The sequence below is a fragment of the Conger conger genome, chromosome 8 (assembly GCF_963514075.1).
Source record: "Conger conger chromosome 8, fConCon1.1, whole genome shotgun sequence".
In the NCBI taxonomy this organism is placed as follows: domain Eukaryota; kingdom Metazoa; phylum Chordata; class Actinopteri; order Anguilliformes; family Congridae; genus Conger; species Conger conger.
Genome location: NC_083767.1, coordinates 24394152 through 24411168, shown reverse-complemented (window position 1 = coordinate 24411168; position 17017 = coordinate 24394152). Strand labels below are relative to the sequence as shown.

General features: G+C 39.4%; 1 protein-coding gene across 8 annotated transcripts in view; it reads left to right on the top strand.

Annotated features, from left to right (window-relative positions):
- The window catches only part of LOC133135751 (lysyl oxidase homolog 3B-like), a 395104-nt gene that overhangs the window by 345175 nt on the left and 32912 nt on the right, over positions 1–17017 (top strand). Inside the window, exon 1 of one of the 8 annotated variants that reach the window (XM_061253009.1) lies at positions 16883–16959. The exons of the other annotated variants lie outside the window; for them this stretch is intronic. The gene's annotated coding sequence lies outside the window, so the exon portion shown is untranslated. Of the gene's footprint in view, positions 1–16882; positions 16960–17017 lie in introns of those variants that run through there. 8 annotated transcript variants of the gene reach the window in all.

Here is a 17017-nt window from a genome sequence, read left to right as displayed (position 1 = left end):
GTAACCCAATTAAATGTAATTCGCGTCGGAATACACATAATAGCCTACACTGTCAACATGAAATAAAAATATATAGAGGTTTAAATCGATCCTATATTGGGACATTTGTTATGATGGCTGGTGCAACGGGCATTTTCGGTACCGTTAACCCTAATCGAATGCTAGCATTTATATCATTACACTGACCAAGTCCTGTTAAAAAGCACATTTTTGGTTCCTTTGTGGAAACAGTGAAGTTGTCTACACAATCTATTCTACTCACAGACTAACTGCGTCGCTGTAACTTCCCCCCATTTCTGATACGGGGATTCCATTTATTGGCAGAAAGTGGAACTTTTATTTTTATTAAGTGATTTTTCAACGATATGTTTTTGTTTTTTTTCTAGCGAGACAGTATGCATAACGATGTATGATTTACAGCTGCAGCCTACGTGACAAAATGTATTGACAACACCCAGCCCGACGTTTCTTTGCATCTATTTTCATTATATGAATAGAATATCTGAAATAAATATTAAAGACATTTAATGACTGTCTTTAACTGGCAGGAGAGTAGCATATATTTAAAAGAGTCAAAAGTCAAAAAGAAACGTTAACGTTTGAGATGGCTCTGGTCGAACTCTGTGTTAACATGAGACCGTTATGTTCAACAAAGGTATGGCATGCAGGTCGTTGCGAGATGACGCGCATTGGCTAACAGCAGCCAGCCTGTCCACTGTCTGTGTGAGTCAAAAAACAGGTCAGCTACGTTTGTTTACCTGAATAGAAAACTTTCAGTTAAATCGCCAGATATGTTAGTTTATTTTGCTTGTCATTAAACACGAATTAAGAGAACATACAATTTCGCTAGGAATTTTTGACTTAATATGAAAATACCGGATTGAGGGCAGAGACTTGGCATCTCCTTTAGATTTGGCTGAACAAATGCGTTTCAGGCAGCATAATTACCGGTGAAATGGAAAAGAATGATGCTGGCTAACTCGACGTTTAATGCAATATTATCCGACACTTCGGAGAGAAATTATTTAACCAGGATAAAAGGAAACATACAACCTTTGGCCAATAGATGTCGTACGTGTATAAGAGGGCAGTATAGCTTAATGGTTCAGACAGTGGATTAAGACATGCAAGGTCCGCGGTTCCATCCCCGGTGCGGCTACAATAAAGTTGAATAGTTTCTTCACGCCAATGGTTTTATTTTGAGTGCATATTTATAACCGAATGACTTCTCAAGCGTAAATTGTGCCTCCCGCTGTAAAATCTATGGAAATTAATTCATCTCTGCTCTCCATACAGGACTGGAGCATATTATTACACTGTGCAAGCAAGACGTAATTTCTGTTTCATTCTACATTGTCTGATGTGGCAGAAACTTCACACATGTTCATTTTTGGAGTGTAATCTCATCCATATACCAAGAAAGGCTCAATGGCATATCGCCACCATCTGGCAAAAGGAAGTGGCTTTAATTTTACTTGACATCTTCCAATTTGGCTGAAAATGGACAAATATGTTAATTATTGGAGTGTAATCAAATCCATGAACCATACACGGCTCAATATTATACCGCCACCATCTGGCAACAGGAAGTGGCTTAAATTTTACGTGACATCTTCCAATTTGGCTGAAAATGTAAAAATATGTTAATTATTGGAGTGAAATCAAATCCATAAACCATACACGGCTCAATATTATAGCGCCACCATCTGGCAATAGGAAGTGAGGCTTATATCATTGATGCATTCCAATAGCAGCAGAAACATCTTCATTGATCAAAGGGGAATTCCTGTGCACACTATACGTTGCCAAGGAAGTTGATTATTTCCAAAGTGTGTACATATTGTGAAACATGTCATTGGCACAACTATGCCACCAAGGCGGTTGCGCCCATGGTGCTTGGGCCCGTTCATTGCTGCTTGCAGCTATATTTATTATTATTATTATTATTATTATTCTTTTTCATCAGGCAAATGGGCTTTTTTGAGGGCCTTGCCATGCGTAAAAAGTCTTGACATTTTGCACACACATCAGAAGTGGTTGCTTTCAGGAGCTCTCAGATGCTCAGACCTGGGCGTGGCCGAGGGACTCCACAGCGCCCCCTATCGCATTGTCTTCAATTGTGGGCAGGCACTTTGAGCTACCTGCACCTAATTTGGTGGCCAAATAGCGCTCCTCGGTCCAAACACATTTCTCATTCGGATCTAATCAAATATCCAAACAGGAAGTCAGCCATTTTGGATTTTCTGAGTTTTACACGTACTACACTTTTAAGTACTCCTCCTAGGGGGTTCATCGCATTCACACCAACTGTGGTCAGAATGGTCTCAGGATAGTCATGATGCTAAATTGCCAGGATATTTTTGATAGCTCAAACGGGACAGTCACGGGGAGGATTACAATTTTTATGTCACGCCACGCCAACAGGAAGTGGCCATAATTTCATGGTCTACATTGTCTGATCTGGCTGATATTTTAGAAATTTGTTTATTGTTGGAGTGTAATCACATCCATATCCCAAGAACAGGTCAGTGTTATAGCGCCACCATCTGGCAATAGGAAGTGAGGTCTTTAACATATTTGTATGCCTTCCTGCTAGGGCATTCAGCACATTCACACCAAATGCGGTCAGCATGATCGTAAGATAGTCCTTACGCTGAGTTGTGAAGGGATTTTTGATATGTCAAACGGTATGGAAATGGCGAGTCGTACAGTACACATATTGCGTGCAAAAAAATGACTTTTTTTTCGACATCGTCCGATCTGGCTGATATTTTACAAATATGTTCATTGTAGCAGTACAATATCAGATATATACATATCAATCGGGGCGTGGCTAGACAGCGCCCCCTATAATTATTATTCTCTTTTTTTTCAATGTATTTTGCATTTTTGAGGTGCTTGCCATGGATGGAAACTCACAGAATTTTGCACACACATGAGAAGTGTTGGCTTTCAGGATGTATCAGATGCTCAGACCTGGGCGTGGCCAAGGGACTCCACAGCGCCCCCTAATGCTTTGTATTTTATTGTGGACAGGCACTTTTAGCTACCTTCACCTAATTTGGTATGCATGTGGGACTCCTCTGGACAAACACATTTCTCATTCGCATCGAATCAAATATGTAAACAGGAAGTCAGCCATTTTTAATTTTGTGCATTTTACACGTACTACACTTTTAAGTACTCCTCCTAGGGGGTTCATTGCATTCACACGAAATGTGGTCAAATTGGTCTCAGGATAGTCATGATACTAATTCCAAAGGATATTTTTGATATCTCAAACGGTATGGTCATGGCGAGGCGTACAATTTTCATGTCACGCCGCGCCAACAGGAAGTTGCCATAAATTCATGGTCTACATTGTCTGATCTGGCTGATATTTTACAAATATGTTCACTGTTAGAGTGTAATCACATCCAAATACCAAGAAGAAATCAATGTTATAGCGCCACCATCTGGCAACGGACGTGAGGTTTTTATCATGTTTGTATGCGTTCCTGCTAAGGTATTCATCACATTCACACCAAATGTAGAGATCATGATCGTAGAATAGTCGTGACCCTAAATGACGAAAGGATTTTTGATATCTCAAACGGTTTGGCAATGGCGAGGCGTATAATACACACGTTACGCCCAAAAACAGGAAGTGGGCTTAATTCCGTTCTACATCATCTGATCGGGCTGATATTTTACAAATATATTCACTTTTGGAGTGCAATCACATCCATATCCACATTCATCTGGGCGTGGCTACACAGCGCCCCCTATGGCTTTTTTCTAATATTGTGGACATATACTTTCACGTAAATGCACCACGTCTGGAAGGCATAAGGGTCTCCTCAAGACACACACATTTCTCATTTGCATCCCTTAACTTTTCCCAACAGGAAGTGAGCTATTTTGGATTTTGTGTGTTTTTAAGTGTTTTTTCACGTACCAAACTTTGAAATACTCTTCCTAGGGGGTTCATCACATTCACACAAAATGTGGTCAGCATGATATTATAGCCCTGACACACAACTATGAACTGATTTTTAATATCTTGGAATGGTATGGCTATGGTCAGCCTTAAAATTAACTTGTAATGCTGCCCAAACAGTTCATGTTTTAATACAATTATGTATTAAAAAATTTCAAAAAGGTATTAAATTCTACATTGCCTGATTTTGAGGCTACAACTTTTCATATATGTTCATTGTTGGAGTGTCATCACATCCATTAAGCAATAATAGTTCACTATTTTCGCTGGAGACTCATTATATCCAGTCTTAAAACTTCAAGGCAAGTCGCAAATGACTCTCCCATTTCTAATACGCGACTGCCATCTACTGGCAAAACTTGGTATTGTTTCTCAAGTGATTTCTCAAATACAAGTTTTGTTTCTTTTTGCGAGCCAGTAACCATAACGATGTATGAGTAACAGCGGCAGCCTACGTGACAAAATGTACTGACAACACCCAGCCCACAGCAACGTTTTTTCTCATCCACCTTAATTTTATGGATTGAATAACTAAAATAAAAGACAGGCTTTTACTGGCAGGAAAGTATCATATATTTCAAAGATTAACACATATAATGCATATCTTGCAATGACGTTCAATGTTATTTGGTTTATAAAAAACCGTGTTGTAGCATTTTAAGGACTCAATACAAAACAGCTGTTCGGAAAGTTAGCTTGAAAACCAAGAAGCCTTATTAAGGATTTCGAGCCGTTTCTATTTGACTTCATTCGATTGAAGTGAATGCCGTAACCCAATTAAATGTAATTCGCGTCGGAATACACATAATAGCCTACACTGTCAACGTGAAATAAAAATATATAGAGGTTTAAATCGATCCTATATTGGGACATTTGTTATGATGGCTGGTGCAACGGGCATTTTCGGTACCGTTGACCATAATCGAATGCTAGCATTTACATCATTACACTGACCAAGTCCTGTTAAAAAGCACATTTTTGGTTCCTTTGTGGAAACCGTGAAGTTGTCTACACAATCTATTCTACTCACAGACTAACTGCGTCGCTGTAACTTCCCCCCATTTCTGATACGGGGATTCCATTTATTGGCAGAAAGTGGAACTTTTATATTTTTCTTCCTTCAACTGATTTTTCAACGATAGGTTTTTTTTTTTTTTCTAGCGAGCCAGTAGGCATAACGATGTATGATTTACAGCTGCAGCCTACGTCACAAAATGTATTGACAACACCCAGCCCGACGTTTCTTTGCATCTATTTTCATTATATGAATAGAATATCTGAAATAAATATTAAAGACATTTAATGACTGTCTTTAACTGGCAGGAGAGTACCATATATTTAAAAGAGTCAAAAGTCAAAAAGAAACGTTAACGTTTGAGATGGCTCTGGTCGAACTCTGTGTTAACATGAGACCGTTATGTTCAACAAAGGTATGGCATGCAGGTCGTTGCGAGATGACGCGCATTGGCTAACAGCAGCCAGCCTGTCCACTGTCTGTGTGAGTCAAAAAACAGGTCAGCTACGTTTATTTACATGAATAGAAAACTTTCAGTTAAATCGCCAGATAATTTTAGTTTATTTTGCTTGTCATTAAACACGAATTAAGAGAACATAAAATTTCGCTAGGAATTTTTGACTTAATATGAAAGTACCGGATTGAGGGCAGAGACTTGGCACCTCCTTTAGATTTGGCTGAACAAATGCGTTTCAGGCAGCATAATTACCGGTGAAATGGAAAAGAATGATGCTGGCTAACTCGACGTTTAATGCAATATTATCCGATACTTCGGAGAGAAATTATTTAACCAGGATAAAAGGAAACATACAACTTTTGGCCAATAGATGGCGTACGTGTATAAGGGGGCAGTATAGCTTAATGGTTCAGACAGTGGATTAAGACATGCAAGGTCCGCGGTTCCATCCCCGGTGCGGCTACAATAAAGTTGAATAGTTTCTTTACGCCAATGGTTTTATTTTGAGTGCATATTTATAACCGAATGACTTCTCAAGCGTAAATTTTGCCTCCCGCTGTAAAATCTATGGAAATTAATTCATCTGTGCTCTCCATACAGGACTGGAGCATATTATTACAATGTGCAAGCAAGAAGTAATTTTTGTTTCATTCTACATTGTCTGATGTGGCAGAAACTTCACACATGTTCATTTTTGGAGTGTAATCTCATCCATATACCAAGAAAGGCTCAATGGCATAGCGCCACCATCTGGCAAAAGGAAGTGGCTTTAATTTTATTGACATCTTCCAATTTGGCTGAAAATGTACAAATATGTTAATAATTGGAGTGTAATCAAATCCATAAACCATACACAGCTCAATATTATAGCGCCACCATCTGGCAACAGGAAGTGAGGCTTATATCATTAATGCATTCCAATAGCAGCAGCAACATCTTCATTGATCAAAGGGGAATTCCTGTGCACACTATTCGTTGTCCAGGAAGGTGATTATTTCCAAAGTGTGAACATATTGTGAAACATGTCATTGGCACAACTGTGCCACCAAGGCGGTTGCGCCCATGGTGCTTGGGCCCGTTCATTGCTGCTTGCAGCTATATTTATTATTATTATTCTTTTTCTTCAGGCAAATGGGCTTTTTTGAGGGCCTTGCCATGCGTAAAAAGTCTTGACATTTTGCCCACACATCAGAAGTGGTTGCTGTCAGGAGCTCTCAGATGCTCAGACCTGGGCGTCGCCGAGGGACTCCACAGCGCCCCCTATCGCATTGTCTTCTATTGTGGGCAGGCACTTTGAGCTACCTGCACCTAATTTGGTGGCCATATAGCGCTCCTCGGTCCAAACACATTTCTCATTCGAATCTAATCAAATATCCAAACAGGAAGTCAGCCATTTTGGATTTTCTGAGTTTTACACGTACTACACTTTTAAGTACTCCTCCTAGGGGGTTCATCGCATTCACACCACCTGTGGTCAGAATGGTCTCAGGATAGTCATGATGCTAAATTGCCAGGATATTTTTGATAGCTCAAACGGGACGGTCATGGGGAGGAGTACAATTTTTATGTCACGCCGCGCCAACAGGAAGTGGCCATAATTTCATGGTCTACATCGTCTGATCTGGCTGATATTTTAGAAATACGTTTATTGTTGGACTTTAATCACATCCATATCCCAAGAACAGGTCAATGTTATAGCGCCACCATCTGGCAACAGGAAGTGAGGTCTTTAACATATTTGTATGCATTCCTGCTAGGGCATTAAGCACATTCACACCAAATGCGGTCAGCATGATCTTAAGATAGTCCTTACGCTAAGTTGTGAAGGGATTTTTGATTTCTCAAACGGTATGGAAATGGCGAGTCGTACAGTACACATATTGCGTGCAAAAAAATGATTTTTTTTTCGACATCGTCCGATCTGGCTGATATTTTACAAATATGTTCACTGTAGCAGTACAATATCAGATATATACATATCAATCGGGGCGTGGCTAGACAGCGCCCCCTATAATTATTATTCTCTTTTTTTTCAATGTATTTTGCATTTTTCAGGTGCTTACCATGGATGGAAACTCACAGAATTTTGCACACACATGAGAAGTGTTGGCTGTCAGGATGTATCAGATGCTCAGACCTGGGCGTGGCCAAGGGACTCCACAGCGCCCCCTAATGCTTTGTCTTCTATTGTGGACAGGCACTTTGAGCTACCTTCACCTAATTTGGTATGCATGTGGGGCTCCTCTGAACAAACACATTTCTCATTCGCATCGAATCAAATATGTAAACAGGAAGTCAGCCATTTTGAATTTTGTGCATTTTACACGTACTACACTTTTAAGTACTCCTCCTAGGGGGTTCATTGCATTCACACGAAATGTGGTCAAATTGGTCTCAGGATAGTCCTGATACTAATTCCATAGGATATTTTTGATATCTCAAACGGTATGGTCATGGCGAGGCGTACAATTTTCATGTCACGCCGCGCCAACAGGAAGTTGCCATAAATTCATGGTCTACATTGTCTGATCTGGCTGATATTTTACAAATATGTTCACTGTTAGAGTGTAATCACATCCAAATACCAAGAAGAAATCAATGTTATAGCGCCACCATCTGGCAACGGACGTGAGGTTTTTATCATGTTTGTATGCGTTCCTGCTAAGGTATTCATCACATTCACACCAAATGTAGTCGTCATGATCTTAGAATAGTTCCGACCCTAAATGACGAAAGGATTTTTGATATCTCAAACGGTTTGGCAATGGCGAGGCGTATAATACACACGTTACGCCCAAAAACAGGAAGTGGGCTTAATTCCGTTCTACATCATCTGATCGGGCTGATATTTTACAAATATATTCACTTTTGGAGTGCAATCACATCCATATCCACATTCATCTGGGCGTGGCTACACAGCGCCCCCTATGGCTTTTTTCTAATATTGTGGACATATACTTTCACGTAAATGCACCACGTCTGGTACGCATAAGGGTCTCCTCAAGACACACATTTCTCATTTGCATCCCTTAACTTTTCCCAACAGGAAGTGAGCTATTTTGGATTTTGTGTGTTTTTAAGTGTTTTTTCACGTACCAAACTTTGAAATACTCTTCTTAGGGGGTTCATCACATTCACACAAAATGTGGTCAGCATGATATTATAGCCCTGACACACAACTATGAACTGATTTTTAATATCTTGGAATGGTATGGCTATGGTCAGCCTTAAAATTAACTTGAAATGCTGCCCAAACAGTTCATGTTTTAATACAATTATGTATTAAATAATTTCATAAAGGTATTAAATTCTACATTGCCTGATTTTGAGGCTACAACTTTTCACATATGTTCATTGTTGGAGTGTCATCACATCCATTAAGCAATAATAGTTCACTATTTTCGCTGGAGACTCATTATATCCAGTCTTAAAACTTCAACGCAAGTCGCAAATGACTCTCCCATTTCTAATACGCGACTGCCATCTACTGGCAAAAGTTGGTATTGCATATATCTTCCAATGACGTTCATTACATTACATTACATTATTGGCATTTGGCAGACGCTCTTATCCAGAGCGACGTACAACAAGGCATACCCATAACCAGGGATAAGTTCGCTGAAAGACCCTAGAGGGAAGTACAATTTCAACTGCATGTGAATGTAATGTAATGTTCATTACGGAAAATGGCGCAGATGAGTGGACGTCATGATTAAGTGCATTTATTCTGTGTGTACTTCAACTTCTCCAGTTCGTTTCAATAATCAGCAATATGCGCTTTAGTAAATTCCCGTACTCTAACCATTGCATCTCAAAATGATACATACGTGATGTGTAGTGGCGTAGCCAGGATTCTAAAACTGGGTGTCCTCGTACAATCGATATTAGCATACTGTATCTACGTTCGAGGAAAAAGCAGAAATAACTTGGCTAAACAGACCAACTCCAGGAGCAAGTGTATTTCTTACAATCATATTGGTAAATACATATGCTGTATTGACACTTCTCTTTGTGTTCGTCTGAATATTCAGTGGAGTTTGCATGTTCTCCCCGTGTCTGCGTGGGTTTCCTCCGGGTACTCCGGTTTCCTCCCACAGTCCAAAGACATGCACGTTAGGCTGATTGGAGAGTATAAATTGCACGTTCAATGTTATTTGGTTTAAAAAAAACCGTGTTGTAGCATTTTAAGGACTCAATACAAAACAGCTGTTCGGAAAGTTAGCTTGAAAATCAAGAAGCCTTATTAAGGAATTCGAGCCGTTTCTATTTGACTTCATTCGGTTGAAGTGAATGCCGTAACCCAATTAAATGTAATTCGCGTCGGAATACACATAATAGCCTACACTGTCAACGTGAAATAAAAATATATAGAGGTTTAAATCGATCCTATATTGGGACATTTGTTATGATGCCTTAATTTCACTCAACATCTAATGATGTGGCTTAGAATTTAGAAATAGGTTTATTATTGGAGTGTAATCAAATTCAAAAACCATACATGGTTCAATATTATAGCGCCAGCATCTGGCAACAGGAAGTGAGGCTTATATCATTGATGCATTCCAATAGCAGCACCAACATCTTCATTGATCAAAGGGGAATTCCTGTGCACACTATACGTTGTCCAGGAAGGTGATTATTTCCAAAGTGTGTACATGTTGTGAAACATGTCATTGGCACAACTATGCCACCAAGGCGGATGCGCCCATGGTGCTTGGGCCCGTTCATTGCTGCTTGCAGCTATATTTATTATTATTATTCTTTTTTTTTCAATGTTTTGTGCATTTTTGAGGTGCTTGCCATGAATGAAAACTCACGAAATTTTGCACACACATCAGAAGTCGTGGCTGTCAGGATATCTCAGATGCTCAGACCTGGGCGTCGCTGAGGGACTCCACAGCGCCCCCTATCGCATTGTCTTCTATTGTGGGCAGGCACTTTGAGCTACCTGCACCATATTTAGTAGGCATATAGCACTCCTCAGGCCAAACACATTTCAAATTCGCATCTAATCAAATATCCAAAAAGGAAGTCAGCCATTTTGGATTTTGTGCGTTTTACACGTACTGCACTTTTAAGTACTCCTCCTAGGGGGTTCATCGCATTCACACCAACTGTGGTCAGAATGGTCTCAGGATAGTCATGATACTAAATTGCCAGGATATTTTTGATAGCTCAAACGGGACAGTCACGGGGAGGCGTATAATTTTTATGTCACGCCACGCCAACAGGAAGTGGCCGTAATTTCATGGTCGACATCGTCTGATCTGGCTGATATTTTAGAAATACGTTTATTGTTGGAGTATAAACACATCCAAATCCCAAGAACGGGTCAATGTTATAGCGCCACCATCTGGCAACAGGAAGTGTGGTCTTCATCATATTTGTATGCCTTCCTGCTAGGGCATTGATCACATTCACACCAAATGTGGTCAGCATGATCGTAAGATAGTCCTTACACTAAATTGCGAAGGGATTTTTGATATCTCAAACGGTATGGAAATGGCGAGTCGTAGAGTAGACATAGTGCGTGCAAAAAAATGACTTTTTTTTTCGACATCGTCCGATCTGGCTGATATTTTAGAAATATGTTCACTCTTGGAATACAATATCAAATATATACATATCAATCGGGGCGTGGTTAGACAGTGCCCCCTATAATTATTATAATCTTTTTTTTCAATGTATTTTGCATTTTTGAGGTACTTGCCATGGATGAAAACTCACGGAATTTTGCACACACATGAGAAGTGGTGTCTCTCAGGAACTGTCAGATGCTCAGACCTGGGCGTGGCCGAGGGACTCCACAGCGCCCCCTATTGGTTTGTCTTCTATTGTGGACAGGCACTTTGAGCTACCTTCACCTAATTTGGTATGCATGTGGGCCTCCTCTGGACAAACACATTTTTCATTCATATCGAATCAAATATGTGAACAGGAAGTCAGCCATTTTGAATTTTGTGCGTTTTACACATACTACACTTTTAAGTACTCCTCCTAGGGGGTTCATCGCATTCACACCACATGTAGTCACAGTGGTCTGAGGATAGTTATGATACTAATTCCAAAGGATATTTTTGATATCTCAAACGGTATGGTCATGGCGAGGAGTACAATTTTCATGTCACGCCACGCCAACAGGAAGTAGCCATAAATTCATGGTCTACATTGTCTGATCTGGCTGATATTTTACAAATATGTTCACTGTTAGAGTGTAATCACATCCATATACCAAGAAGAAGTCAATGTTATAGCGCCACCATCTGGCAACAGGAAGTGAGGTTTTTATCATATTTGTATGCCTTCCTGCTAGGGTATTCATCACATTCACACCAAATGGAGTCATCATGATCTGAGAATAGTCCTGACCCTAAATGACAAAAGGATTTTTGATATCTCAAACGGTTTGGCAATGGCGAGGCGTATAATACACACGTTACGCCCAAAAACAGGAAGTGGGCTTAATTCCGTTCTACATCATCTGATCGGGCTGATATTTTACAAATATATTCACTTTTGGAGTGCAATCACATCCATATCCACATTCATCTGGGCGTGGCTACACAGCGCCCCCTATGGCTCTTTTCTAATATTGTGTACATATACTTTCACGTAAATGCACCACGTCTGGTAGGCATAAGGGTCTCCTCAAGACACACACATTTCTCATTTGCATCCCTTAACTTTTCCCAACAGGAAGTGAGCTATTTTGGATTTTGTGTGTTTTTAAGTGTTTTTTCACGTACCAAACTTTGAAATACTCTTCCTAGGGGGTTCATCACATTCACACAAAATGTGGTCAGCATGATATTATAGCCCTGACACACAACTGTGAACTGATTTTTAATAACTTGGAATGGAATGGCTATGGTCAGCCTTAAAATTAACTGGTAATGCTGCCCAAACAGGAAAATTATGTATTAAATCATTTCAAAAAGGTATTAAATTCTACATTGCCTGATTTTGAGGCTACAACTTTTCACATATGTTCATTGTTGGAGTGTCATCACATCCATTAAGCAATAATAGTTCACTATTTTCGCTGGAGACTCATTATATCCAGTCTTAAAACTTCAACGCAAGTCGCAACTGACTCTCCAATTTCTAATACGCGACTGCCATCTAGTGGCAAAGGTTAGTATTCTTTCTAATTTTCTTGGATAAAGTGATTTCTCAATGACAAGTTTTGTTTCTTTTTGCGAGCCAGTAACCATAACGATGTATGAGTAACAGCGGCAGCCTACGTGAGAAAATGTACTGACAACACCCAGCCCATAGCAACGTTTTTTTAATCTACCTTAATTATATGGATTGAATAACTAAAATAAAAGACAGGCTTTTACTGGCAGGAAAGTATCATATATTTAAAAGATTAACACATATAATGCAGATCTTGCATTGAAGTTCAATGTTATTTGGTTTAAAAAAAAACGTAGTGTAGCATTTTAAGGACTCAACACAAAACAGCTGTTCGGAAAGTTGGGTTGAAAACCAAGAAGCCTTATTAAGGAATTCGAGCCGTTTCTATTTGACTTCATTCGATTGAAGTGAATGCCGTAACCCAATTAAATGTAATTCGCGTCGCAATACACACAATCGCCTACACTGTCAACGTGAAATAAAAATATATAGAGGTTTAAATCGATCCTATATTGGGACATTTGTTATGTTGGCTGGTGCAACGGGCATTTTCGGTACCGTTGACCATAAGCGAATGCTAGCAATTATATCATTACACTGACCAAGTCCTGTTAAAAAGCACATTTTTAGTTCCTTTGTGGAAACAGTGAAGTTGTCTACATAATCTATTCTACTCACAGACTAACTGCGTCGCTGTAACTTCCCCCCATTTCTGATACGGGGATTCCATTTATTGGCAGAAATTGGTACTTTTATTTTTTTCTTCCTTCAAGTGATTTTTCAACGATAGGTTTTTGTTTTTTTCTAGCGAGCCAGTAGGCATAACGATGTATGATTTACAGCTGCAGCCTACGTGACAAAATGTATTGACAACACCCAGCCCGACGTTCTTTGCATCTATTTACATTATATGAATTGAATATCTAAAATAAATATTAAAGACATTTAAAGACTTAAAGACAGGCTTTTACTGGCAGGAGAGTATCATATATTTAAAAGATTTACACATATAATGCATATCTTGCATTGACGTTAAATGGTATTTTGTTAAAAAAAAACGTATTGTAGCATTTTCAGGACTCAATACAAAACTGCTGTTCGGAAAGTTAGCTTGAAAACCAAGAAGCCTTATTTAGGAATTCGCGCCGTTTCTATTTGACTTCATTCGATTGAAGTGAATGCCGTAACCCAATTAAATGGAATTCGCGTCGGAATACACATAATAGCCTACATTGTCAACGTGAAATAAAAATATATAGAGGCTTAAATCGATCCTATATTGGGACTTTTGTTATCATGGCTGGTGCAACGGGCATTTTCGGTACCATTGACCATAATCGAATGCTAGCATTTATATCATTAAACTGACCAAGTCCTGTTAAAAAGCACATTTTGGACTCCTTTGTGGAAACAGTGAAGTTGTCTACACAATATATTCTACTCACAGACTAACTGCGTCGCTGTAACTTCCCCCCATTTCTGAAACGGGGATTCCATTTATTGGCAAAAAGTGGTACTTTGATTTTTTTCTTCCTTCTAGTGATTTTTCAACGATAGGTTTTTGTTTTTTATATCGAGCCAGTAGGCATAACGATGTATGATTTACAGCTGCAGCCTACGTGACAAAATGTATTGACAACACCCAGCCCGACGTTTCTTTGCATCTATTTTCATTATTTTAATTGAATATCTAAAATAAATATTAAAGACATTTAATGACTGTCTTTAACTGGCAGGAGAGTGTCATATATTTAAAAGAGTAACACATGAAGTCAAAAAGAAACGGTAGCGTTTGAGGTGGCTCTGCTCGAACGCTGTGTTAACAAGAGACCGTTATGTTCAACAAAGGTATCGCATGCACGTCGTTGCGTAGCCTTTCCACTGTCTGTGTGAGTCAAAAAACAGGTCAGCTACGTTGGTTTACATGAATAGAAAACTTTCAGTTAAATCGCCAACTATGTTCGTTTATTTTGCTTGTCATTAAACACGAATTAAGAGAACATACAATTTCGCTAGGAATTTTTGACTTAATATGAAAATACCGGATTGAAGGCAGAGACTTGGCATCTCCTTTAGATTTGGCTGAACAAATGCGTTTCAGGCAGCATAATTACCGGTGAAATGGAAAAGAATGATGCTGGCTAACTAGACTTTTAATGCAATATTATCCGACACTTCGGCGAGAAATTATTTAACCAAGATGAAAGGAAACATACAACATTTGGCCAGTAGATGGCGCCCGTGTATAAGAGGGCAGTATACCTTAATGGTTTAGGCAGTGGATTAAGACATGCAAGGTCGGCGGTTCTATCCCCAGTGCGGTCACAATGAAGTTGAATAGTTTGTTTAAGCCAATGGTTTTATTTTGAGTGCATATTTATAACCGAATGACTTTTCAAGCATAAAATGTGCCTCTCGCTGTAAAATCTATGGAAATTAATTCATCTCTGCTCTCCATACAGGACTGTAGCACGTTATCACAATGTGTTTGTTGTTTTTGTTTCATTCTACATTGTCTGATGTGGCTGAAACTTCACACATGTTCATTTTTGGAGTGTAATCTCATCCATATACCAATAAAGGCTCAATGGCATAGCGCCACCATCTGGCAACAGGAAGTGGCCTTAATTTCACTCGACATCTTCCGATGTGGCTGAAAATGTAGAAATATTTTTATTATTGGAGTGTAATTAAATCCATATACCAAAAATGGCTCAATGTTATAGCTCCACCATCTGGCAACAGGAAGTGACTTTAATTTTACTCTACATCTTCCAATTTGGCTGAAAATGTACAAATATGTTAATTATTGGAGTGTAATCAAATCCATTTACCATACACGGCTCAATATTATAGCGCCACCATCTGGCAACAGGAAGTGAGGCTTATATCATTGATGCATTCCAATAGCAGCAGCAACATCTTCATTGATCAAAGGAGAATTCCTGTGCACACTATACGTTGTCCAGGAAGGTGATTATTTCCAAAGTGTGTACATATTGTGAAACATGTCATTGGCACAACTATGCCACCAAGGCGGTTGCGCCCCTGGTGCTTGGGCCCGTTCATTGCTGCTTGCAGCTATATTTAGGGCCCAAGCACCGTAGGGTGCGAAGGACCCTATTGTTATTGTAAAGATTATTATTATTATTATTAGGGCCCAAGCACCGTAGGGTGCGAAGGACCCTATTGTTATTGTAAAGATTATTATTATTATTATTATTATTATTATTATTATTATTATTATTATTATTATTCTTTTTTCTATATGCAAATGGGCCTTTTTGAGGTGCTTGCCATGCATAAAAAGTCTGGGAATTTTGCAGACACATCAGAAATGAGGACCTTCAGGATTGATTAGATGCTCAGACCTGGGCGTGGCCGAGAGACTCCACAGCGCCCCCTATCGCATTGTCATCTATTGTGGGCAGGCACTTTGAACTACCTTCACAAAATTTAGTACGCATATAGCACTCCTCGGACCAAAAACATTTATAATTTGCATCTAATCAAATATACAAACAGGAAGTCAGCAATTTTGGATTTTGTGCGTTTTACATGTACTGCACTTTTAAGTACTCCTCCTAGGGGGTTCATCACATTCACACCACCTGTGGTCAGAATGGTCTCAGGCTATTCATGATGCTAAATTGCCAGGATATTTTTGATAGCTCAAACGGGACGGTCCTGGGGAGGCGTAGAATTTTTATGTCACGCCGCGCCAACAGGAAGTGGCCATAATTTCATGGTCTACATTGTCTGATCTGGCTGATATTTTAGAAATTTGTTTATTGTTGGAGTGTAATCACATCTATATCCCAAGAACAGGTCAATGTTATAGCGCCACCATCTGGCAACAGGAAGTGAGGTCTTTAACATATTTGTATGCATTCCTGCTAGGGCATTCAGCACATTCACACCAAATGCGGTCAGCATGATCTTAAGATAGTCCTTACGCTAAGTTGTGAAGGGATTTTTGATATCTCAAACGGTATGGAAATGGCAAGTCGTACAGTACACATATTGCGTGCAAAAAAATGACTTTTTTTTCGACATCGTCCGATCTGGCTGATATTTTACAAATATGTTCACTGTAGCAGTACAATATCAGATATATACATATCAATCGGGGCGTGGCTAGACAGCGCCCCCTATAATTATTATTCTCTTTTTTTTTAATGTATTTTGCATTTTTGAGGTTCTTGCCATGGATGGAAACTCACAGAATTTTGCACACACATGAGAAGTGTTGGCTGTCAGGATGTCTCAGATGCTCAGACCTGGGCGTGGCCAAGGGACTCCACAGCGCCCCCTAATGCTTTGTCTTCTATTGTGGACAGGCACTTTGAGCTACCTTCACCTAATTTGGTATGCATGTGGGGCTCCTCTGGACAAACACATTTCTCATTCGCATCGAATCAAATAT